Raw genomic sequence first — 24,178 nt, forward strand, 5'->3', positions numbered from 1 at the left:
ACCCCGTGGGGGCCGTGAGCCTTGAGCCAGTGAGTTCCAGCAGAAAGACGGTGGGAGCGAGGGAGGGGGTGGCATCTGTGTGCCGTCCGCTGTTACAGATAAGGGTCCAGAGTCAGGTACCTGCTGACAGGCTGGGCCGGGGCTGGAATGGGGGTCTGTCTGGACCCAGGGTCTAGGCTTTGTGCCTGGATGACAAGACTTCCTTTTAATGACTGGCCATTCCTAAGTCCACTTTCCTTCCTGTCTATGGGAATTTGTTGGGGGACCAGGTGCTGCCCGGGGAAGGGCGTGTGTTTGCTTCTGTTTAGTCCCCCGTTTGACGTCCAGGATGATGGCAGTGTGGTCCTTACTGTGTATGCATGGGGGGCTGGGGCCTTTTGATGTTGACATAGTTTTTCTCATCTGCTGAGCCTTTCAACACGACTCTCACACAGCAAAGTGGAGCCGATCTGAGAGGCTGAGTCGCAGACTGCCCGGAATAGCAAGAGTCTGCAGCAAAGAGAGGGAGTCCTTCAGAACCGCTCCCGGAGCAGCAGAGCCGGCCTCATTCATTATTAACTGCACTGTGACCTAAATAAATCACGGGATCAGACTTCATCTAAATGCTGCTTGTCACACACCCTGCTCCTCCCGTCGGATAAATGGCTTCAGCACCAAGGGAAAAAGAGGGTGTCTTTTGAGAGTAATTATAACCTGGTAGCTACACCAAATTAACACAGCCCGCCCTTGATCAGCGGAATGGCACTGCTACCCCGTTAACCACGAACACTATGGTGACCTGCAGGGAGGGAGGGAGGGACCCGTGTTTAACAAGGTGATTAAAAGCCACCCCACTTAATCAACATGATTTCTTGTTATTTAGTGTCCATCTGTGACTGCTGAAAGTCTGTCAGGAGATTACTGTTGAACCTTTAGCAAAGAGATTTGTTTTGTCAATGGTTAAATGACAGTTAAGTAACAGCAATTACAATAAATCACACTCTTGATAGGATAAATGCTGTCCTTGCTGACAAGCTTGAAACCCCTCTCTAGCTGGGAGCCTGTGTCTACTCCGTGAGCTCCCCACCTCGCTCTTTCATGCTTCCCAGCGGTCCTGGAGCTAGTGGATGGGTTTGGAACCTGGTAAATAGGGAATCAATACAATCAATCACACTGTAAATGTTTGCATTTCTAACTTGCTCTCTGCCACCTACCAGAGAACAGCCACAGAAGGCTGGGAATGAGGCCCGCACCCCACACCCTTCCTCCTGGAGAACTTCCTGACTGTTTCCCTTCCCTCCTTCCGCCACCTCTGCTGTGAGCAGCTTGCAGCAGCCACGGTGGCCTCCTGCAAAGTGAGCCCAATGAGGGAACTTGGGCTCCCAGGCTCAGCAAACTGTCCCTTCCCTGGCCAGCCACCCTGCAACGGGGGCTCTGCCAACTGGTGAGTGGAGGGGAGTCCACCGTGGTGACGTGGGGTGATGCTTCTGCGGGGCCCTCTGCAGGTCTGCATCCATCATGCTAAGTGCACAGTGGTCAGTAGTGACATTGTTGGAAAACTGAGCTGCTCAGATCCCTTTTGGATGAACTGTGACTCCCACTCCCAGGTCTGAAACAAGGAAACTTATTCACACTTGGACAGAAATGTGTGTGGTCCAATCTGGAAATGAGTTTGTCTGTGTGATGTGTGTGAAGAGAGGGTGGGGAGGACCAGTGAAGCGGCAGGAGATGTGTTGGTATTTTGGAGTCTTGATCCTTAATAGTCCTAATGACCATAAACAAAGCTGAGCACCGAAGATTTGATGCTTTTGAACTGTGGTGTTGGAGAAGACTTTTGAGAGTCCCTTGGACTGCAAGGAGATCCAACCAGTCCATCCTAAAGGAGATCAGTCCTGGGTGTTCATTGGAAGGACTGATGTTGAAGCTGAAACTCCAATACTTCGGCTACCTGATGGGAAGAGCTGACTCATTGGAAAAGACCCTGATGCTGGGAGGGATTGGGGGCAGGAGGAGAAGGGGACGACAGAGGATGAGATGGTTGGATGACATCACCGACTCAATGGACATGGGTTCGGGTGGACTCCGGGAGTTGGTGATGGACAGGGGGGCCTGGCGTGCTGCGGTTCATGGGGTCGCAAGGAGTCGGACACGACTGAGCGACTGATCTGACTGAACAGAACTGATCCTTAATCAAAGTTTAATGTCATCAAAGCGCCTCCAGTCGCCACCCGACCCCTGAGCTCCAGAGGACACTTTGTCTTTCCTCCCACTTCCCAGGCTGCGCGCCACGTCTGCTCTCCCGGCCCTCGGCCTGCCACCCGAATGAAATGCCACTGTGGAAATGTCAGCGCTCCGGGGAGGGTGTTATTTCCCTTAAATCAGGCTGATGAGTGAGGCACTGTCATTTTCTTGTTTAGGGAGGGCCCATTTGCATATTTCTCAAATTCCACCTAATAATGAGCTGAGTTTCATGTTTGACTTCCGTCACTTACAGGGAACAGAGCAGTAAAGCCGCCCAGGGCCAGTTGCTCAGTGATCAACGCGCTCCCCTGCCTGGCGGCCACGAGCCACCCCTTGAAGCTGAGGGCTCAGCGGACATGGTCTAGGTGCTGCTGGTTGGAGCGCTGTCCAGGCGGGGAGCAGGCTCCGAGCGGGCAGCACGCTGGTGCAGGTAAGCAGGGTCTGGGGGAGAGAGGTGGGCTCGCTCCACAGTAAACGCAAGGCAGCTGCAGGAACCCTGAGCGAGCTGTCGTTTCAGGCCCCGCGCTCTCAGGAGGGAACATAGGAGACGAAAGCTGGACCCTGCAGCCTCCTGACCCCCGGGAGAGGGGCCGCCTCCCTCCCTAGAAGCTGAGCGCCCGCCGGGACTGACAGGAAGGGACCCTCGGGCTCACCCCAGCACTGGCGGGAGGGTCTTTACTGTTCCTGTAGGACCGTCTAAGAGGAAAACACTGTCTCAGATGCTGGAAATGGTCGAGCAGAAAGCTCGAAAAGGCAGAAGGAGAGAAAGAACACACACATCACTGACTTTACCTAAAAAGCTTTACGCTAAACGTGATGTAAACAGGGCAAAGACAGTATAGCTCACATAGGAGTGCTGAGGTGGGCAGGGGTCGCCCGCGGCAGTTCAGAACGACAAGAAAATCTCTTGTTACTTGGAAGTTACTTCTTGCCCCTCAGTCTGCATTTTAAGGCCAAGATGTGACTCTAAAGTCAAGTCTGGGCCAGGTGGTACACAGCAGCCTGAGCTTTCCTGGGCATCACATGAGCCCTCGGGGGCGGGACTTCCCTTGTTTGTTAGGTGCTGACTTCCCTTGAATGGAGACTTCGGATACCTGTGTCCTGCCCCCAGTTACCAGTCTTATGAAGAAATGTCCATTAAAATGGGATTAAACTTGGATCTGTTTGTTCACAGGCAAGAAATCCTTAGTATATAATATCTGATTTTCATAGTGTCCATGACCACATGGAGAAAACCTACCGTTTAACTGTTGTGAAGCCTGGCATTTTTTGAAGGCCCATTTTGGAGCTAAGCATATGGGTAAAAGGTCTTACCTGGTGGCTCAGTGGTAAAGAACCCACCTGTGATGCAGGAGACGTGGGTTTGATCCCTAGGTCCAGAAGATCCCCTGGAGATGGAAATGGGAATCCACTCCAGGGTTCCTGCCTGGAGAATCTCATGGACAGAGGAGCCTGACGGGCTACAGGCCATGGGGTGGCAAAAGAGTTGGACATGACTGAGCAACTAAACAGCAAAAATAGGTGAAGAGGGTTTAAAATGACTCACAGTTTCAGAACATGAGGGGTAGTGACTGAGTTCAATTACAGAGGAACTGGAATCTTTATGCTTTCTCTAAGGTCAGGATATTTTGTTGAGGTACAGGCAGCCAATTAAAAATGTATTTCTCCAAATAAAAGGAGGGTGTATGATTAAATGGGAATCTAATCCAGGGGCGAATATGCCAAGTAAAGTTTAGGGGCAATGATGACTAAGTGAAGGAAACATTTAATCTTGATGATTCCAGTTCTCTAGATGCATCCATAAGAGAGATGTGTGGACAATGCCCAGGAGACATCAGGGTATGTGCTGCTTATGCTCCTCGGCACCCCCTGCAGCAGAGAGGAAGCAGCAGTCTCCCGCCCTGGTGGGTCAAGAAGAGGCAGAAATGCAGAAACACTGATGGACCCAGAGTGTCCTGCAGAGCGAAGTAAGTCAGGCACAGACGGAGAAATGGAGCATGACCTCCCTTGTGTGGAATCTAAAAGGAAACGATACAAATGAACTTACAAACAGAAAGAACCTCCCAGAGTTAGAGAACAGGAGGATGGGATAGGGGGTTTGGGGCGGACATGTGCACACGGCTGTGTTTAAAATGGATCCAGCAAGGACCCACCGTGCAGCACAGGGAACTCTGCGCAATGTTATGTGGCAGCCTGGATGGGGGGGCAGTTTGGAGGAGAGTGGATACATGTATGTGTACGGCTGAGTCCCTTCGCTGTTCTCCTGAAACTATCCCCACATTGTTAATCGGCTATACTCCAACACAAAATACAAAGTTTACGTTAAAAAAAAAGAAGAGGTGAAATAAGAAAGCAGCCAGATAGTACAGTGCCTTTTGGTCTGAGTTAACTTGGCCAGACTGAGGGAGAGACAAGGAGGGTGTTGGAGAGCGAGGCCAGCAGACAGGACCCCTGGGGAGAGGACCAGAGAAGTAAATACCCCCACGGCTTCTGCTTCCCTCGGGCCTCCCTTTGGCTGACACCAACAAGAAGCCGCTGATTCGGTCCATTCAGACCGGCCTCCCGGACCAGGGGGCCAGAAGGCAAGGGGAGCATCACAGCAAGAGAGACACAGCGGGGCATCTGATCAGTAGGACGTCCACAGCAGCGTGATCTGTAACAGCCCAAAGGCAGAAACAGCCCCAGTGCTCATCAACTACAAATAAATAGACAAAACGTGGTCTCTCCAAACAACGGGATAGTGTTCAGGCAAAGAAGGGAGGAAGCACTGATACAGTGTGGGCAAACCTTGTAGACATGATGCTAAGTGAAACAAACCCGTCACAAAAGACCATGTGCTGTAGGCGCCCATTGACACAAAACGTTCAGAAGAGGAAAATGTTATAGACACAGAAATACTAGCGGTTACCTAGGCTGGCGGAGGGGTGGTGGAGGGGGCAATGACCAAGGCATGTGGCTCTCTTTTTGGAGTAAAGAAAATGATCTAAAATCGACTATGGCCATGTTTGCACATATCTATGATTGCAAATTTAAATTCATTGTATGGCATGAAAATTATGTAAATAAAGCTTTTACAAAAGAAAAATATGTGTGTGTGTGTGTGTGTAATTCTTTAAAATAAGGCAATTGCGGTGTGGGGAAAGAATGGGATAATTATATCAAAATACATCTCCACAGTTGCTAAATTTGAATAGTAAATTTAGAGCTGTGTTTCTTGGCCTTGACGACTCAAAGGGGAGTCATTCTTCCTGTCTGACTCAAGGGAAAATGCCATGTCACCAGGGAAGGATCATTTTTCCTTGTGCTCAATACTAAGCTGCAGCGTGATTTGCGTTCCAGGTGCAGTCGCCAAGGGCGGCTTTATGGAAGAGACAGCTGAGCATCTCATCCAGTCACCTCTGCTTGTTGGGCAGGGACCATGGCAGGAAGCCAGCCCTGACTTCATTTCTGGGTAGGGGTGGAGGCTGGACCACCCATCCACGGGCAGGAGCTTCCCATGCTGGTCCGCACAGCCCAGCTGGTGCCTGCAGGTGAGAAGCCCTCAGCGTGGGGCTGACCCTCAGCTGATGCACCCATGGGGGTCTGGGGCTCAGGACTCCAGGGGAGGCAGGAGTCCTGTACCCGCAAAGACAGACCTGGGCCCATGAGAGTGTCCATGGGGCCCGCAGCTGTGCCTCGGGTAGGGACTCAGGTCCCACGCAGCCCGGGAGATTTCACCTAGAAATCTTGGGCAAATTTCCTTCTCTTTCCAAACCCAGGGTGGAAATTGCTCACCGATTTCCAGGAGAAGAGAGCGGAGGGAGGGCAGAGCTTCTGAGATCTGCGTTGCATCCAATGTTGCTGTTACACAGATCTTGTCTGACTTTAAAAAAGAAGAAGAAAAAGAAAGATGGTTCTTTTGATGCCATTTGGAAACCACACAATCACAGCAGCCAAGATGAGCTGAGCACCTGCTGGGGCCGCGCTGAGCCTCCACAGCCAGCATCCTGTGTTTGTCTCACCCGCCCCACTGGAGCTGACTTGCGTTGTCCAGTGTATAGACCAGGAGACTGAGGCTGGAAGAAGCGAAGATGGGGCACCTAGGTCTCAGCCTCCAGGGCACATGGATCCCCTGCCCCTCAGAGCTGGCCTGGTACTCCAGGCTTTTCGTGTTTCTTAGCAGCCTGTCTCCAGTTCCTACAAGTCCTGATGTTTTCTCTGAATCTCGTCTGTTGCTTCCAGATTCTGGGTGCCATGTGATGTGGTCATGCTCACAATAAGTTACCATTGAGATCTGAAGTTATGCTTAAGTTCCTGGAGACAAAAGCCTTCTTGGGGGCTGGTGTGATGCTAGGTATAACTATGAGGCCAGAGCAAATTCATCTCTAGAAGCGGTCACTTGAAGCCTGGTCACTTCTTTGTCTCCACTCCTGCAAGGACACCACACTCCTGTTATTGTGTTTGCTGAAGCCAGCCAGGATCGACTTTCAGCATCAAAACACACCCTGGCGAGGTGGCTGGGCTCTGGGTGCTGTGGAAACATCATAATCCAATGTTCTGGGCAATATCTCTGAAGAAATAACAACGTTGCCTTAAGTAAGAGAGAGGCTGAAATCATGAGGCACTTGATGAAATACAATGGGACCCAGACCATTTGTGCTGCAGGTTGGGGTCATGATTAATGAAAATGACAGGCTTAATATGCCCAGCGATGAATAACCTTCGTGTAGCATGGTCTTTTATTATGGCCCCGGCAGTGGGCTATTAATAGTGGTTCAGCCCCAACTTGTCCTTTCCAACATTTCAGACACAAATAATAGAACATTTCCAATTAGAGGGGATAATCTCCCTTCAGAAGCAAAGTAGTAAGCACAGTGAATAATTTTAGAAGCTTTGGGGGTTTAAAGATTTTTTCCTATCTCCCCATAGGCAGTATGCCGGTTGGCTTTGATTAACAATTTAAAAATAGACAATAGATACACAGAGATGTTGTGAGACATGGTCGTTTGTCTGTGACTTTTTTTTTTATCATTACTGACTTTCTAAAATGTTGTCATTCCATAAAGCATTATTTCAATTAGGTTTTTGCAAACCCCCAAGTCATATTCAATAAGTTTTTTACTGATTTAGAAAATAGAAGCTGTGTGCAGCAGGGAAAAAAAAACAGCATGGTTACTGAGAAAAATAGCAAATGCCCTCAGGCTTTGTGATGCTTAAAACTGTATTTGTTTATCTATTTGCCACTTAGAATGAGGATATGTATTGATTAATTATGAGGGCAGCCCAAGTATTGGGACTATCATCTGATCCAAGCTGGACTCACGGGGATTTATTTAATAAATATGTCTGAGGAGAGTAATTGGGTGTTTACTCTAGCATTAATTCAAAATTAAGATATTTGAAATTTCTGAGCCATTAACCAAGATGGTTCCTCATTTCTATCCTTCATAAAGAATTTGATAGTCCTAGACACAATCTGAGTATAAAACTGGACTCGAAGGAAATTCTGGAAGACAGAGCTTGTATAAATAGATCTTAGTTGCATTTCCTCCAAGGCGCTGGTAATTTCTGGGATGGTATCAGCTGAGAGAAAGAGGGTGTCTGGCTAACAGCAATGTGGAGAAAAGAGCCTCATTTTCTCCAAAGAAATTCATTATTTGCACCCAAAGGACAGCTTGGTATAGTACACCTCTGCAGGAATGCTTCCTACTTTTTTTTTTGTCAGTTGTTACCAAGCTCATCACTAAGGAGGCTGTGGTCTCCTAAATTAGTAATAATAGGACATGTTCTCCTGTCCAGACCATTATTAGTTTGAATACTACTCAAGATTCTATTGGTGATCTAAATAGGTCTTTTAACAGGTTCGGCTGGTTCCCTTGGCAATAGGTTTTGAAACAGGAGCTCGGCGGGGGAGGGTGTCATCAAAGAGATGAGTACCTACCGAGAGGCGGTGAAATGGAGCCGTCCCCCACACAGCACTCTCTCCTTCCCTAATTCTCAGCACATCCCCAAATCCCCACAAAAACAAAGGAGGCCACGGGGCTTGTCCAGGGTTATGAGGCAAGTGAGTGCAGAGCCAAGAGTGGATTTCTTCGGAGTTGGCACTTTGTCCGAAACAATCACAGCTTTCATCACAGACGTGCGGGGCTCACGTCCCACTGCTGAGCTGTGTGCCGTGTGCCCATTATCTCCTGCAGCCCCCCAAAGACCCTGCGCCACCTGTGCATTCACACACTCACCACGTGGAGGAGCAGATGGGGGGTCGGAGAAGAAGGAGGGACCCAGCCATGGCACCAACCAGGCAGAGAGGAGTTCAGAGTCTCAGCAGGTGTACCTGCTCCAGGCTCACACCAGCCACAGGCCTGGGCCCAGAGCAGGGTTTCACCTGGGAGAAGGTAATCGAGGCTGCAGAGTCATGACAGAGGCTCTGGGGAAGGCTGGCGATGCGCTGTCCTGGGGCAGAGGGAGGCCCGGCGGGGAAGCAGGACCATGGACAGCTCCCGTAGCCCGGGGGGAGAGGTGGCATCACCTGAGGCAGTGTTTGCTGCAGCCCTGCAGTCGGCTGGGGACCAGGGAGCACGTCCACACCCTCAGCACCCCGTCTGAAGATGCTCTGATCTCTGGAGCCCCATCTGGGTGACGTCACTGCCCTCGATTATCTTAGAACAGGGCTTTCGGAAGGGGCTGCCTGTGCTTAGACACAGGCTCAGACCCAACTGGACCTCTGCTTCTGTGCCTCAGACGCTCAGTGTCCAGCTGACATGAGCCATCGGGGCCTCATTTTTGAGGACCACACTTTGACATCTCTTCAGAATATTCTTGTGGCCCCAAAAGACAGTGTAATGTGATACAGGTTTTTTTTTGGGGGGGGGGGGTGTTGCCACAACTTGGGTGTTCAGACTGACAAGTTCAGAGAAGGGTTTCTCCCACTTCTGTATGAATTGAAGCTTGTTTATGGGAACCAGAAATCTCCATTTACAGAAAATCATTGCTTCTGCCAAGTGATATGATGGGGGATGAGGTGGCAATTCCTTTGGATTTTTCTGACGGAATTGTAGCCCAGGGATCGTGAGGAATTGGAGGTGTGTCTGTCGTGGTCTCTGGATCTGCCGATTCTTTTGCGTTCCACTTGTCCTGACTTCTTATGAATTTATGAGATATCCAGTTTTAGAGACTGAGATGTCTGGTCATCAAGATGATTTACAGACTTCACCAGGAGTCAATAAAGCATTCTTGTGTTAGAATAAACAAAGAGATTCTTAAAATACCCTTTCTCTAACTGAAAGCACGCACTAACCAGGCTCGGGGCCTGCATCCGCCTCACCTGGGCGCTGGGTCCCAGGGCAGAAGGTCAGGCCAGCCCTGGCCTGGCACTGGAAACTTGGGTGGACCTGAAGTCTGATGAGAGGGGAGCAAGGTGGTCCAAGAGGGTCGTCAGGGAGGCCCTCTGAGGAGGGGCCACTTGTACCTCAACCTGCTGGATGAGAGGGTCCGCCTGAGACCCTCTGAGAAGGAGAGCAGGAGAAACGCACGCGCCAAGGCCAGAGCAGGAGGAGCCCCGCGAGCTCCACCCGCGGAAAGGGCGTGGCAGGCCGGAGAACCGCGGACAAGGCGGGGCCAGGGGGCTCCCGGCCACGTCGGCGGCCGGAGTCACGGCAAGGCCAGCAGGGTGCAGAACGCCTTACGTGGTTAAACTCTCCTTCTGCTTGTGGAGCCTGCATCGCTGAGGGCGTCAGACCCCCTCCGCTCCTCTTCAAAAGCCCCGGGCTCATCTGCCGTCTGCTCCATCCCTCACTGAGCGGCAGCTTTCGGAGCTCCATGCTCACCGGGGAGCAGCCCGCCCGCGGCTCACGCTGCTCTTCCCGGCTCTGCCAGCTCGGGTGTGAAGGTCACAGACCCCCGGCCCCTGGCCACACAGGACCCGGAAGTGTGGGCAGTTAACACACCATGGGGCACATGCACAAACAGTGGGACTCACGTGTGACCAGCAGTCACACACACGACTGGGGGCACACACATGATAAGGGGTCACACACACACCAGGGGTCACACACATGATAAGGAGTCACACACATGATAAGGGGTCACACACACCAGGGGTCACACACATGATCAGGGGGCACACACACAATCAGTGGTCACATACATGATAAGGGGCCACACACACACCAGGGGTCACACACATGACCAGGGGTCACACACACGATAAGGGGTCACACACATGATAAGGGGTCACACACACACCAGGGGTCACACACACAACCAGGGGTCACACATACAACCAGCGGTCACACACATGACCAGGGGTCACACACATGATCGGGGGTCACACACACGACCAGGGGTCACACACACAACCAGCGGTCACACACACGACCAGGGGTCACACACACACCAGGGGTCACACACACACCAGGGGTCTCACACACACACCAGGGGTCACACACACGATCAGGGGTCACACACACACCAGGGGTAACACACACGATCAGGGGTCACACACACCAGGGGTCACACACACGACCAGGGGGCACACACATGATAAGGGGTCACACACACGACCAGGGGGCACACACATGATAAGGGGTCACACACACGACCAGGGGTCACACACAAGATCAGGGGTCACACACACCAGGGGTCACACACACGATCAGGGGCACACACCCAAACAGGGGTCACACACACAGCCACGGGCACCTCCCTGTGCTGCCTCCTCGCTGCCCGAGAGATGAGTCCAAACACAGCTCCCAGGGCATCGTGGATGACGGGCTGGAGACGGAGGGTCAGTCCCCCTAGGCCGGTGTCAGCTCAACGCCCCGCGCAGGGGCTCCCTCCGCCTCTGCCTCAGCCCCTCACCCTCGCCCCTCCCCGCACAGCTGCACACCCAGCAAAGCGTCAGTGGCTCTGACTTCTGGGAAGAGAGGAGGCAGCGGATGCAGGAAAGGAAGCAGGGGGTCTGTCCCATCGGGCTACGAGCTTGGCCTGAGGATGGGCCATGGCGGCGAAGACCGGCCCCTCCGCAGTCCCTCCCTGCCTGCCCGGCCACCCAGCTGCTCCCGGTTTCAACGCTTCCACATGTTTCTTGCTGTCTTGCTTTCCCTGCTCCCATCCCACAGGGAAACTGCTCATTTCAACTGCACTGGAACCTCTCCAGGGACGTTTTCCCTAACCCTTCAGGTTGAGTTAAATGACCCCTTCCCCATTTTTGCTTTTACCATTCTTGCCTTCTTAGCACAGACCACGATTTGCAATTAAGCACTGAGGTGTGTGTGCACACGTCCGAGGTCTGTCTCTCCAGCTGGCATCTCTGAGGTCTGTGACGGGTGGGGCTCTGCTGATGTCTCTCCCTCACAGAGCATGCAGGTGGGCACCCAGCAATCCCAGGTGATCAGAGGAAGGGCGCGGACCAGTGGCCAGCATGGTCCCATTCTAAGTCTCCCCATGGCCCTGTTCCGGGTCTGAGCGTAGCGTCCTCTAGAAATGAGACTAGTTACATCAGCCCTGGCTCATTTTTGGAGAGTTTCACACAGTATCTGAGGGCTGCCATTTGTTTTCATGAACGTAGTCTTAACTCTGGTTCTAGAACAGAGCTAACCTTTCTCCTAGGAATTCAGCACAACCAAAGGCTCATAAACATTACAGAAACTCTTAACTCTAAAGCTGGTGGCTGGAAGAAGCCATGACCATGTAAGTGCTGCGTTGTCTGAATTTCTCTTTAAAGGCACAGAGCATTGAATGCTCATATTTCCCCCAAGGCAGGGCTTGTACCCTTTCACAGAAAGCTGGTTTCCAGGGGAGCCAAGACCAAGGCAGGAGCTGCTTCCAAAGTGTCCCTGAAAGTGAAAGTCACTCAGTCTTTGCAACCCCATGGAATTCTCCAGGCCAGAATACTGGAGTGTGATCGCCTTTCCCTTCCTCAGGGGATCTTCCCAACCCAGGGATCAAACCCAGGTCTCCCACCTTGCAGGCGGATTCTTTGCCAGCTGATCCACCAGGGAAGCCCAAAAGGGTCCTTGGCTCAGCTTTACCGTCTCCTCCCTGGTGGAGAGGAGTGTGTCAAATTCAGGCACGCGTGAGGCCTGGGGGCTCTGTGGGGTCCCTGGGCAGCCTTCCCACACCTGCTGGGTCAGGGCTCAGGTGGTGGGTGGGGTTTCCTGGGCGGCTGTGCGGCACCTGCTGGGTTAGAGCATGGTCTCTTTCCTTCCCCTCTGTGCCCCCTTTGCCAGCTGCATCCCTCTCCCCCGGTTTCCACGCACACGTCACTGTGCGGAGGTGTGGACGTTCCTACAGGCACACATGTGATCATATGTACACAGGCGCACACGACACCCTCCCTTCAAAATACAATGTTCTCAGTGATGTCTCAGTCCCCTTAGAATAAAAGCGAAAAATGCAGGAGAACCCAGGGTGCTGGCTTGACCTCCTTTGTCCCTCTCTCCCTTTCCTGCTGTCTTCTCTTCCCCTTCTTTCCCCTCTTACACCCTAAACGCACTTTCAGCTCTTCCAGCACCAGTGATATCATGATGCTGCCCCAGAGAGACTGCATCTCACAGACTCTGTGTTCCCAGACTTTCAAAGTGTCTGCAAATTGAAAGCCCTCAACTTTTGATTACTAATCTGTTGCTAAAAGGAAATAGATCACCGACGCGAACTCAGGTAATTGCCTGAAATACAAGTTCAGAGAGGAAGGCAAGGAATTCCTCACCCCCTGTTGAGGCTGCCTGCATTGGGAACCAAAAAAGCGATTGAGTTCAAATTCAGGGTAAGATTTTAAAACAGTTCAATTATCTCTTTAATTATCTTTCATTTAAGGCACATATCCAACCATCAGTCCTTGTCAGGCTTGGAAATACAGAAATAATACCCTATAAACCAATTTAATGGCCTCATAATTCTGCTAGAAGTAGGAACCAACTCTTACATAAAAGTCTATTCCTGTGAGCCTTTATGCATCGGCCTTAAGGAAGGAGGTGCAGTTTGAAATTTCGCCTTATAAAGTCTGACAAGATGAGTGTGATTCTTAGAATTTCCACAAGTTTCATGGGCCTGCGTGTGTTTGCTTTAGTGTGTCTGTGTAATCCCTGTATTCCAGAGCGAGCCAGGTGCTTGAAGGCAGCTCTTATTTACGCCGGGCAGAGGGAACATGCGTATCTGAGTATCAACGGTTCCTCACTGATGTGGCCCTGAAAGCCTGAGTCCCAGGAAGGCATAACTGTTGGGACATTCAGGAAGAAGAAGAAGGTCAGAAGCAGGTAAGAGCCAGATGAAGAGACGAGCCGGGGGGGCTGGGATGATGCTGGTGAGAGAGCGGGGTTGTCTGGACCAGGGCAGCGGCAGGAGGGGATGGGAGCGTGGATGGAGCTCACAGGCGTGTAGGAGCAGATGCTCAGGACTGTGAAGTGGATCGGGAGCAGTGGGGATCAGGAGGGTGGGGTGAATGAAAAACAGCTCCTGCAGTTTCAGTTTAGGTGCTGGGATGACTTAACGGTGATGTTTCCAGAAATGTCGGCGAGAAAGCTGTTATATATACCACATGCTTCCCTTGCCATCAATTTTACGGGATAATTAATACACTTTTTATTAGCAACTCCGGCATAAGAGGATATGCCGTTGTCTCATGTGAGGTATGCCGGAGTTAAATCTTCTCAGAGCTGCTCCAGGACCGTCTCCTCTGGGAAGCCTCCCCTGCCCTCCATCCACCACCTCCTGCCTCCCGAAATGTCCTTCCTGCTCTGCAGTCAGTGATCTTCCAAAGCACCCCTCTGCCCTGGGAGTTTTCCTTCTCTGCGCTTTTGGGCCTGCGTCTCTTTCACATATCTGCATCCTCAGGGTGTGGCACACGACGGAGGCCCAGTGAAGGCAAGGATGAAAATGACTGAAGCTCATTGCTTTCCACAAGACTCAGGTCAGCCCAGCATCGCTGGGAGCAAGGACTACAGCCTGCGTGGAACGTGGTTGTTTGAGACGTCACTTCCTGTGCGTTGCGAGCCTGGGATGGCAGAGCCTTGACTCACCCCACCAGGTCCAGCCGGCATGCAAGGCAGGCCCCAGGGAATTTGGGTGAGTGAGTCCTCCCAGGTGGGGGTATCGGTGAGTACACCCGTGTGTTGACTGAAGAGTACTCTTTTTCTGCTGATGAACTAGGCCTGGTCACCTAAAAGTCCCACCTACAGAGAAGGCCCAGGCCCAAAGAGGACCGTCCCAGGACACAGGTGAAGAAGAGACCTAGCCAGTCTCTGCACTGTATGATGCTCAGAGGCTGAGGAGACCCAGGACCAAGCTGGCGTCACCAGCCCACCTGTAGCAGACAGGACGCTGTTCTTAATCCACACACGCTGGACCAAACTCAGCCCTGGGGCAGGACCAAAGTGCTGGGTGTCACTCCTCACTGGGAGCTGCCTCCAACCCAGGATTCACAGCAATGAGGCTGCAGATACCCAGCTCCTTGGACCTGGCTCTGGGGCAAGTGTTTTACATGGTCTTCCAGAACTTTCCTACAGGATTAATCTCCTTTATCCGCGGTGACAGGTGGCCTGATACCACATCATCAGGTCGATCCGATCATCACCTCATCAGGTTCAATCCCTGAGTTGGGAAGATCCCCTGAAGGAAGGCATGGCAGCCCCCTCCAGCGTTCCTGCCTGGAGAATCCCACAGACAGGGGAGCCTGGCGGGCCACGGCCTACGGGGTCACAGAGAGTCAGACACGACTGAAGACACGACTTCGTATGCACACATCATCAGAGCCCTTCCTCATCTGTCTCACCCCCTCACCCCCTTGCCTGGGATCTCGGTCTCAGAGGCTGCTTCTGGGAGATTCCCAGTCAAGACACTGTCTCAGATGCCAGGAGGTACAAAGAAAGGCTCGGGGTGCGGCACGTTCTCCAGACGAGGGTGTCAAGCCACCTTCCATGCAGACGCCAGCCTAACATTCACACACGGTCATCCTGCCAGCAGCGCACTTTGCCACGAGCGCAGCCCAGACTCTCCACGTGGCCGGCCACTCAGCCGCGCCCCAGCGCCTGGCGCCCATTGGCCCAGGAGGCTGCTGAGTTTCTTCTCACTGCACCAGACTTCCTGGAGATGGCTGGCTGTCCTCTGGCCCTGTCCCACAGGAGGGTGTGAGGAGGGGTCTGCGAGCCCAGCCCCAAACCCCCCACCTTTTCTGTACATGGCCGCTCCTAGCAGTGAATCTGGGGAGCTGTCTATCGGGAAAGGGAGCTGGTGAGGGATTGCTGCTGAAATTCTTCCCCTTGGGTCTCAGCATGCTCTAAGTCAGCCACACACACACAAAATTCAGAAAATGAGCCTGTGGTCTTGGCCGAGCAGAGGAAGATGTCTGCAGATTCATAAATACAGAGGAGACTGGGGTGAATTTGTATAAATTTGTCAGGTAACACTTTCTTCAGTTGTCTGGGTGTCGAAGTCCTTCTCAGAGTCCAAAGCAGATCTTTCTCTTCTGAACACTGTGCACTAATTTTTTTGTTTGTTTGTTTAATAACTAAAATGGGAATACCAGACCACCTGACCTGACTCTTGAAAAACCTGTATGCAGGTCAGGAAGCAACAGTTAGAACTGGACATGGAACAACAGACTGGCTCCAAATAGGAAAAGGAGTATGTCAAGGCTGTATATTGTCACCCTGCTTATTTAACTTATATGCAGAGTACATCATGAGAAATGCTGGGCTGGAGGAAGCACAAGCTGGAATCAAGATTGCCAGGAGAAATATCAATAACCTCAGATATGCAGATGACACCACCCTTATGGCAGAAAGTGAAGAAGAACTAAAGAGCCTCTTGATGAAAGTGAAAGAAGAGAGTGAAAAAGTTGGCTTAAAACTCCACATTCAGAAAACTAAGATCATGGCATCTGGTCCCATCACTTCATGGCAAATAGATGGGGAAACAGTGGAAACAGTGTCAGACTTTATTTTTCTGGGCTCTAAAATCACTGCAGATGGGGGCTGCAGCCATGAAATTAAAAGACGCTTACTCCTTGGAAGGAAAGTTATGACCAACCTAGATAGCATATTAAAAAGCAGAGACATTACTTTGCCAACAAAGGTTCATCTAGTCAAGGCTATGGTTTTTCCAGTAGTCATGTATGGATGTGAGAGTTGGACTGTGAAGAAAGCTGAGTGCCGAAGAATCGATGCTTTTGAACTGTGGTGTTGGAGAAGGCTCTTGAGAGTCCCTTGGACAGCAAGGAGATCCAACCAGTCCATCCTAAAGGCGATCAGTCCTGGGTGTTCATTGGAAGGACTGATGCTGAAGCTGAAACTCCAATACTTTGGCCACCTCATGCGAAGAGTTGACTCATTGGAAAAGACCCTGATGCTGGGAGGGATTGGGGGCAGGAGGAGAAGGGGATGACAGAGGATGAGATGGCTGGATGGCATCACCGACTTGATGGACATGGGTTTGGGTGGACTCCGGGAGTTGGTGATGGACAGGGAGGCCTGGCGTGCTGCGATTCATGGGGTCGCAGAGTCGTACACGACTGAGCGACTGAACTGAACTGAAGGCCCATCTCAGAGAGCAGTCCTCACGTCCTGCACATTGCTAAAGAAGCCTGTCTCCATGACGACCTCCAGTGAAAAGTGTCCATGCTGTCCAGACGTGTGTCTGGGGTATCCCTGTGGAGACCTCAGTCTTTTCTTAAACCGGCTGCTCTCAGGTCAGTGGTGCAGACCTCGGAGAACTAGTCAAGCAGTGTTTCTACCAGTATGTGCAGGCCAAGATACAGTATCTTAGGAGCAAACAGTTGGAACTCCAGTTGACAGAAAGTGCCATATGAATCCATGTGACGTGTGTGCCTACTCCTCCAGTTCTCGGGGTCGTCTGCAGAAACACAGCGCGAGAAGCAGGGTTTCCTAAATAAACATGCTCTTTCTCACCACTCGGTCCAAGAGCTGTGCCTGGAGAGGAGCTTGGCCTCCTAGTTTGTGAAGCTCGGGACTGAATATTCCAGGTGTAGAAGCATCTGGAAGAATGAAAGAGGCTTTGGGGACTTCCTGGGTGGTCCAGAGTCCAAGACTCTGAGCTCCCGATGCAGGAGGCCCAGATTTGGTCCCTGGTCAGGGAACCAGATTCCATGTGCCCACAACTAAGAGTTCAAATGCTGCAACTAAAGATTCCACAGGCCAGAACGAAGACGGAAGACCCCCGTGTGCTGCAGCCAAGACCCAGCAAGGCCAAAATAAACAAATGGTTTTTAAAAAGAGGTTTGGGTGGGCAAGGAAAAATCTCAGCATCGGCAGCACCAGCTTCTCCAGCTGTCACGTCGGATAGTGACCCTGCCTGGTGCCCAAGCCAGAAACGTGACCAGCAGGTGCGTGCCTGTGTCAGCTCCGATCTCCTCTGAGATCGAGGCCAGGCTTTCTCTGTCCGTCCAGCTGGCAAACCTGCCAGAGCCAGGAAAGACCTTCACTGCAAAACGCGTTCTCTGTGCTCTCAGATGTGTCCCACAAGGACTGCTCCGTTCCCCACCAGTGCACAAAGCTGCTCTTTAATAATACTCCTGAGATCTCGTTCACAACTAGCATCAGGCTCACAGATGTGCAGCAGGCGGTCTCTCTCTCCTGCATCTTCTGCGGAGCTGGAGCGACTGGCTGTGTTACCGGCTGCCTGGCACTGGGCTTGACCCCCGCCCCCCCCCATCAGCCTACTAGTATCACCAACCCTGGTTCAAGGAGATCATTGGCCAGTTCTCCTGAGTGGCCATCTGGGCCCCTGGACAACCACCTCTCATTTTCTGAACAGTCTACTCCATGTTCCCTGAGGACAGGGTGCCCTTTTGTCTAAAGACCACTCCTTTGAGTGAAGATAGGAACTGGGCCTCTTAGTACGATGATGTCTCATCAGTGGCCCAAGCAGGAGCCCCGAGCATCCCTGAGACATCCTCCAGGCTGGAAGATCATGACTGAGGTGCTCTTCCCGAGCACTCTATCAACACCCAACTCATCAAGTCGCTAATCTCCCGGCGTATTCACAGAATCTCAAAGCCTCTTAACACCTGCTCAGAGCCTTCTTCTCTAAGGATCAGAACCATCTCTCCAGATTCTGGGTCCTCTTCAAAGCTGACCTCAATGAAGAGAGTCTGACTTTTTAGTTGCATTTTTTTTCTCATTAGATTAATTCGTGACGACCCAAGCAAGTTGCATTTTATCATGGTTGTCCAATCTCCCTGGGCTTCCGCCCCCTCCCCAGTTTCAGGCAGTGGAATCAGGCCTCCTGTCTTCCCTCTGAATGTGTTTGAAATCTCCTTATTGGTGCCCTAGCTGATGTCTCCAGTTCCCCACCAGCTATAACAACTTCACACTGAGAGGACAGCTCCTCCCAATTCTTAGGTCATATCTATTTCTACTGTAAATTCCCTCTTGCCCTGTGAAGTATTCTTTTCATATCTTCTGTTCCTTGGGAGATGAAATTATCAGAAGGGAAATTTGAGACCATGATCGGATAGGACAATTCAGGAATCTAGTAAAAAGCCTCATTGTAAGCTCTTGCAAAATGGAAGATTCTGTGTTTCTGTGGGCCAAGTATTACTTCCTTACCTGTGAAGATGTATTAATATAATGTAAGCAATCTCAGGATTAATTTTAATTGATATATAGCATGAATATTAGTTTTAGGTGCACAATGTAATGATTAGACATTTGTATATGTTGCAAAATGACCGTCACAACAAAAACACTTAACATTCATCACCACACATACTTACAAATGTGTTTTCCTTGTGAGGAGCACTTTTAAGACATACTCTTTTAGCAACTTTCAAGCACACAACTCAGCGTTATGAACCGTAGCCGCCATGCTATACAATACATCCCCAGGGCTTATTTGGTTTATAACTGGGTGTCCGTGCCTGTAATTTTTCTAAACTTTGCAACTTTTATCCATTCTGTCTTCAAATGACTACAGACATGGAGCTTAATGTTGTGTCCTGAAGTTCTTTGTGGTTAAACAAATAGCAACTGTGTCCCATCTCTTCAAAGCATAACTTGGCACCAGCTTCCCTAATGTATTGTGAGATATTCAGCTTTGAGTTAAATACATACAAGTTGGTTTCATGTGGTTTAGCTTTGTTTTCATATCTCTACAAAGATTAATCTCCAGACACAGGAACCATCCAGTCCAGTTAGTATTTAAGATCAAATGACCTTAATTTTTGTCAAGCTGGCATCGTAACTCCATGCTCTGATGCATCCCTTTTGGTCCAAAAACAGAGCAATAATAGATGAAACATAAAAAGAAGAAAATAGACAGTTCAGTGCTCAGAAGGGAGATAAATCTTGCTTTGTGAACCAGAAACAGCAGAAATGTGGCGCAGTGAGCAAGGCTGAAACCTTTGGTCTGCGGGCGGCAGGCTCGCAGGAAGGCAGCTGCCAGAACTTCGGCTTGTGTAGAACCTGCCTGCTCAGTCACTCAGTCTTGTCCAACTCTTTGTGACCCTCTGGACCAGAGCCCACCAGGCTCCTCTTTTCATGGAATTCTCCAGGCAAGAAATATGGAGTGGCTAACCATTCCCATCTCCAAGGGATCATCCCCACCCAGGAATAGAACCCAGATCTCCTGCATTGCAGGGAGTTTCTTTACCGTCTGAGCCGCCAGGGAAGCCAGAGTCAGGCTAAATGGTAAAGCTGGGCATGGAGCAGGGTCTTCCCACCTGTGCAAATGTAATAACATTGCCAAATGCTGCCCGAGGCCACAGTGAGGGGCCAGCAAACATACAGTCATGGAGCACCCTTCTCAGCAGGATCTAAGCAGAACCGCTCCCCAGCACAAGGGATGGAGCTGTTGCGGTCTCCACATCTTCCCACGACTGAGACTCTGAACTACTTCTGAAAGATTTAGCTCTTAACTGAGGACCCAGAGGCACCCGCAACATAGCTAGGAGAGAGAAATAGTAATGGTACAAACATAACAACTGTCAAACAAAATGATTCTCTCCAAAACCAAAACCCAGACAATGTTAGATATATTAAGGCTTAGAAATATAGCCCCCCCGCCACCAAAATCAATATTTGCCACAATGATTTACTCTAGATGAAAAATTCTTCTATAAAAAAGACTAAATGTACTTTAAAATAATTGTGTTTAGGGTGCTCAAAATGATGTTGCTGCCTAGTTGCTAAGTCGCGTCTGAATCTTTGCGACTACATGGACTGTAGCCCACCAGGCTCCTCTGTGCACAGGGTTTCCTAGGCAAGAATACTGGAGTGGGTTTCTGTTTTCTTTTCCAAGGGATTTTCGTGGCCCAGGGATTGAACCCATGTATCCTGGAACAGCAAGTGGGTTCTTTACTGTTGAGGCACCAAAGAAGCTCATTTATCAAAAAAATAAATGAAGACATATAATTTTAATTAAAAATTAAACAAAATTGATTTTTAGAATATAAAAAGAAAGAAAACAGTAATAAATAGGTATAAAAATGAACCAATAACTAATCTTAGAAGTCAATAAAATAATCAATAAAATTGAAATTTTAATAGATTGATCAATCCTATATTAGATGCAGTTAAGAAGAAATACAAGACAGAACTTTGTAATTCCAATGAAATTCAAGAAAGATATATAATTAAGGTTCAACTCTTAAAAGGAATTCCAGAAGGAATGATGTGGCAACAGTGTATAAAATACTAATAACTATTATTAGTTATTATAATAACTCAGTTATTAATAACTAAGCAGGGGAAAAAACCCCATATTTAAACTACTCATAGTGGAAATGCAGTTCAGGAATAAAGAAGATACCTTTAAAACCAGTAGAAGAAAGAAGAATTACCTGAAACATCATTAGATTGAGAATGAAATTCTCATCATCAAGAAGAGATGTTAGAAGATAATGGATGATAATTTCAAAATGCTGTCATGATAAAACTAATGTCAACCTCGGATTTTGTACTCAGCTAAAGGCCATTCAAACTGTGAGCCTGTTTGTTTAAATTCTTCCTTCCCTCCACTTCCCACCAGGACTCTACTCTGGTAAACTGTACCTCCCCATCCACTGACGTCAGGCCTGGACAGACCGTTTCCTTTGGCCCATGGAAACTGGGAGAACGTGAGATCCCACAGTTCTGAGCAAAAGCCTGTAAGAGACATGGTGTGTCTTTCCTGATCATCTGCATCCGTGAGAAGAGCATGAGACCGCTCTGCCTTCAGTCCAGGGTAAAAGTGGGGAAACCGTGTCCTGGAACGAGCCAGCTTGGACTAGCTTGCAAGACTGTCATATTTGTAGGAATTTTGAAATCCACTTGTCAAATATAACTATCATAAAGAAAGTAAAGTATATAACTTGCTGTTAAACCATATTAAAAACAAAGATAACAAGCATTCAGAACTTAACCACTTCCAATAACTTTTCCATCTCTTACTGCTCTCTCTGCTCTGGGTTCTGTGCACTAAGGCACCCCGGCCGTGGGAGCGCCCTATAAGCCAGTGCTTCTGGGACTCTCTCTCAAGTCTGTTCAGTCTGGCAAGTCGGTAGCTTCAGAACAGGAGTGAGACACGGTGGGAGCATTTACACCACAGAAATTGGCAAGCACTAAAAGTCAGGGCTTTAGTTATTGCTTTGCTCATTTCTGTGACAAGAGAGTGAGGGATAAAAATGTTAATAATACAGATTAAGCAAAAAGATGTTTTATCTGTAGCTGTTACATTTTAAACAGAACAATAATGGAAAAAATATTCTTCCAGTATCCAAAACTATTATCCAGTTCAGCAAAGAAGTTTCTTACATGATAGTTTTAATTGAGAGCAAATAATATACAATTTCTGGTTTTTCTTTCTTGCCCCTTTCCACAGAAGCCAGCCTACTATGTCAAAACGTTTCTAAAGTTAACTGAGAAGCACATAACACTTCCATGTAAGCATTCTGTTATTTCTGGTCTAAGATAGATTTGAACCTGGATGACCCAGGAAAATGCCGCTCAGAGGGCTCCCTAGGACCACCCCCAAGGGCTGGGCAAGTGACGGAGCTTGGCTGGGACCCGGCATCAAACTACCATTTACATCAGAAACTCAGAGGCCGTCTGAGCTGAGGGTGCCCAGGGAGGTCATCTGGTCACCTTCCCATTGGTCCTGGAGGTTCAGCCCAGAGCGGGGGAGGCCTTTCCCGGAGATGAGAAGAACTTCAGTGTCGATGGCGCTGAGCTCCCGCAGCCTGTTACCTCTCAGGCCTGGGATCTCGTCTCCTGAGATGCGGTGGCTTCTTGCTCAATGAACAAACGGTGAGCCAGCCGAGGGCCAGGCGCCGCATCCTGCCGTCTGTGCCGTAAAACCTGCCGACACTGGACTGCAGCCGGCATCCAAACACTGCAATCTCAGAGTGCCGCTGCACTCAGCCGCGGTAGAGTAGGTCGCTCATTAGGAAAGTGAGACTCTGAGAACCAGGCAGGACCGTCTTCAGAGGAGGCAACAGAAAAGGAGGGCGGCCCACCTGTAAATGAATGGCTTGCTCTTCAAGAAGGGCCTCCGGTCAGCAGCCCCTGGAGACAGGAGGTGTGGCGGGAACAGAGCCACGGGGCCCAGGGCTGTCGCTGAGGGAGCCCACGGTCGGCGCAGGCCGGGCCTGCCCACCCCGGACCCCCTGCCGCAAGAACCGCGTGCAGACAGGAGAGGCGACTTCTGTGAGGAGACTGTCACCACGCTGTCCCTCTGCTGGAGTCCGGGCCCTGCCACACACCCTTCACTCGTCGCCGCCCAGCCGGCCGGCAGAGCACACAGCGCCCCTTGAAGCCTCCGAGTCACAAGTCGTTCGAGGCCATGAAAGTTCTTTTCAGACCTTCCCAGACTCATCCAGATACAAACACGTAAGCGGGCAAAATGCAAATGAGAACAGTCTCCCCGAAATGTCTCTCAGCACCACTTAGTTTTGAGGTTACGAGCTCTGCAGTCTTTAAGGTTCTAGGGGGAATTAGCTGGAATGTTTCTGGCATTAATTCTATGAGGCCAAAGGGAAATCTTTCATTACTGGAGGAAGGGCAGGCGGCTGCCAGGACCCACGCTCCACAGAGCACCAGGCTGGGGAGGAGGGCGGAGTCCCCAGTGGACAGGCCAGGCCCAGGCAGCAGAAAGCCCGGTGCCAGGCCGCCTGCTCCTCGCAGAACAGACCCGGCTCCGGGGAGCCGACTCCCTGCTGCTGGTCGAGCTCAGCCGGTCCGCGACTCGGCTCCTGGCTCCAAGGACTAGGGCTCGATGGCCCGGAAGCCCTTCACCTCCTTCCAAGGCCGAGGCTCCGGCAGGGAAGATCGTCCTGCCAGGGTCCTCAGTGGCCGCACCCTGAGCTGTGCCCGGGCCGTGGGGGCCTGGGGACACAGCTCATCTTGGCCAGTTGCTCTGACCCCTCCAAGGAACACGATCGGGCAGGACCTGCAAACTCAGCCCCCAGGGCAGGCCTGGCCCGTGTTCCGTGATGGAGCTGAGGTTTATTTTCATCTAATCCCTCAGCCCATTTTCTTTTTATGACCAGAGCTTTCTGTTGCAGGAAAAAAAAAACAATCCCAGCAGAAACAGCGAATGGGAGAGAAGCGGGTGGTGAGAGGACACGCAGGACCCAGACAGACCCCCAAGCCCTCGGGAGGCTCAGGCCCTCGGGAACAGAGCGTCTGGAGGCAAAGCCCAGACAGTCTGCAAGCAGCCACGCTCCGGAGCTGGAGACTTGAACACAGGGCTGATGTGAGCTGTCTGGAGAGAGCTCACACCGTCACACTCGCCACATGCAACTAATTTTGGTTGGCCACAGCACTAGTGAATCCCAAGACTGAGTGCTTACAGAATGCGTTTTCGCATTTTCTCCAACTGGGGAGGGCTGAGCTTCGAGGTCTCTGCAGATCCGGGCGTCAGGTTTGCGTAGTCCTCTGCTGCTGTCTCTCTAGGGATGCCAAGAGGCTTCACTCTGTCCTCCCCTTGCCAGGCTGACAGCCCAGGGCCCAGTGCAGCAGAGTCCCTGGGCCACCCTTTGTGACAGCGG

The sequence above is a fragment of the Dama dama genome, chromosome 15 (genome assembly GCF_033118175.1).
Source record: "Dama dama isolate Ldn47 chromosome 15, ASM3311817v1, whole genome shotgun sequence".
NCBI classification, from domain to species: domain Eukaryota; kingdom Metazoa; phylum Chordata; class Mammalia; order Artiodactyla; family Cervidae; genus Dama; species Dama dama.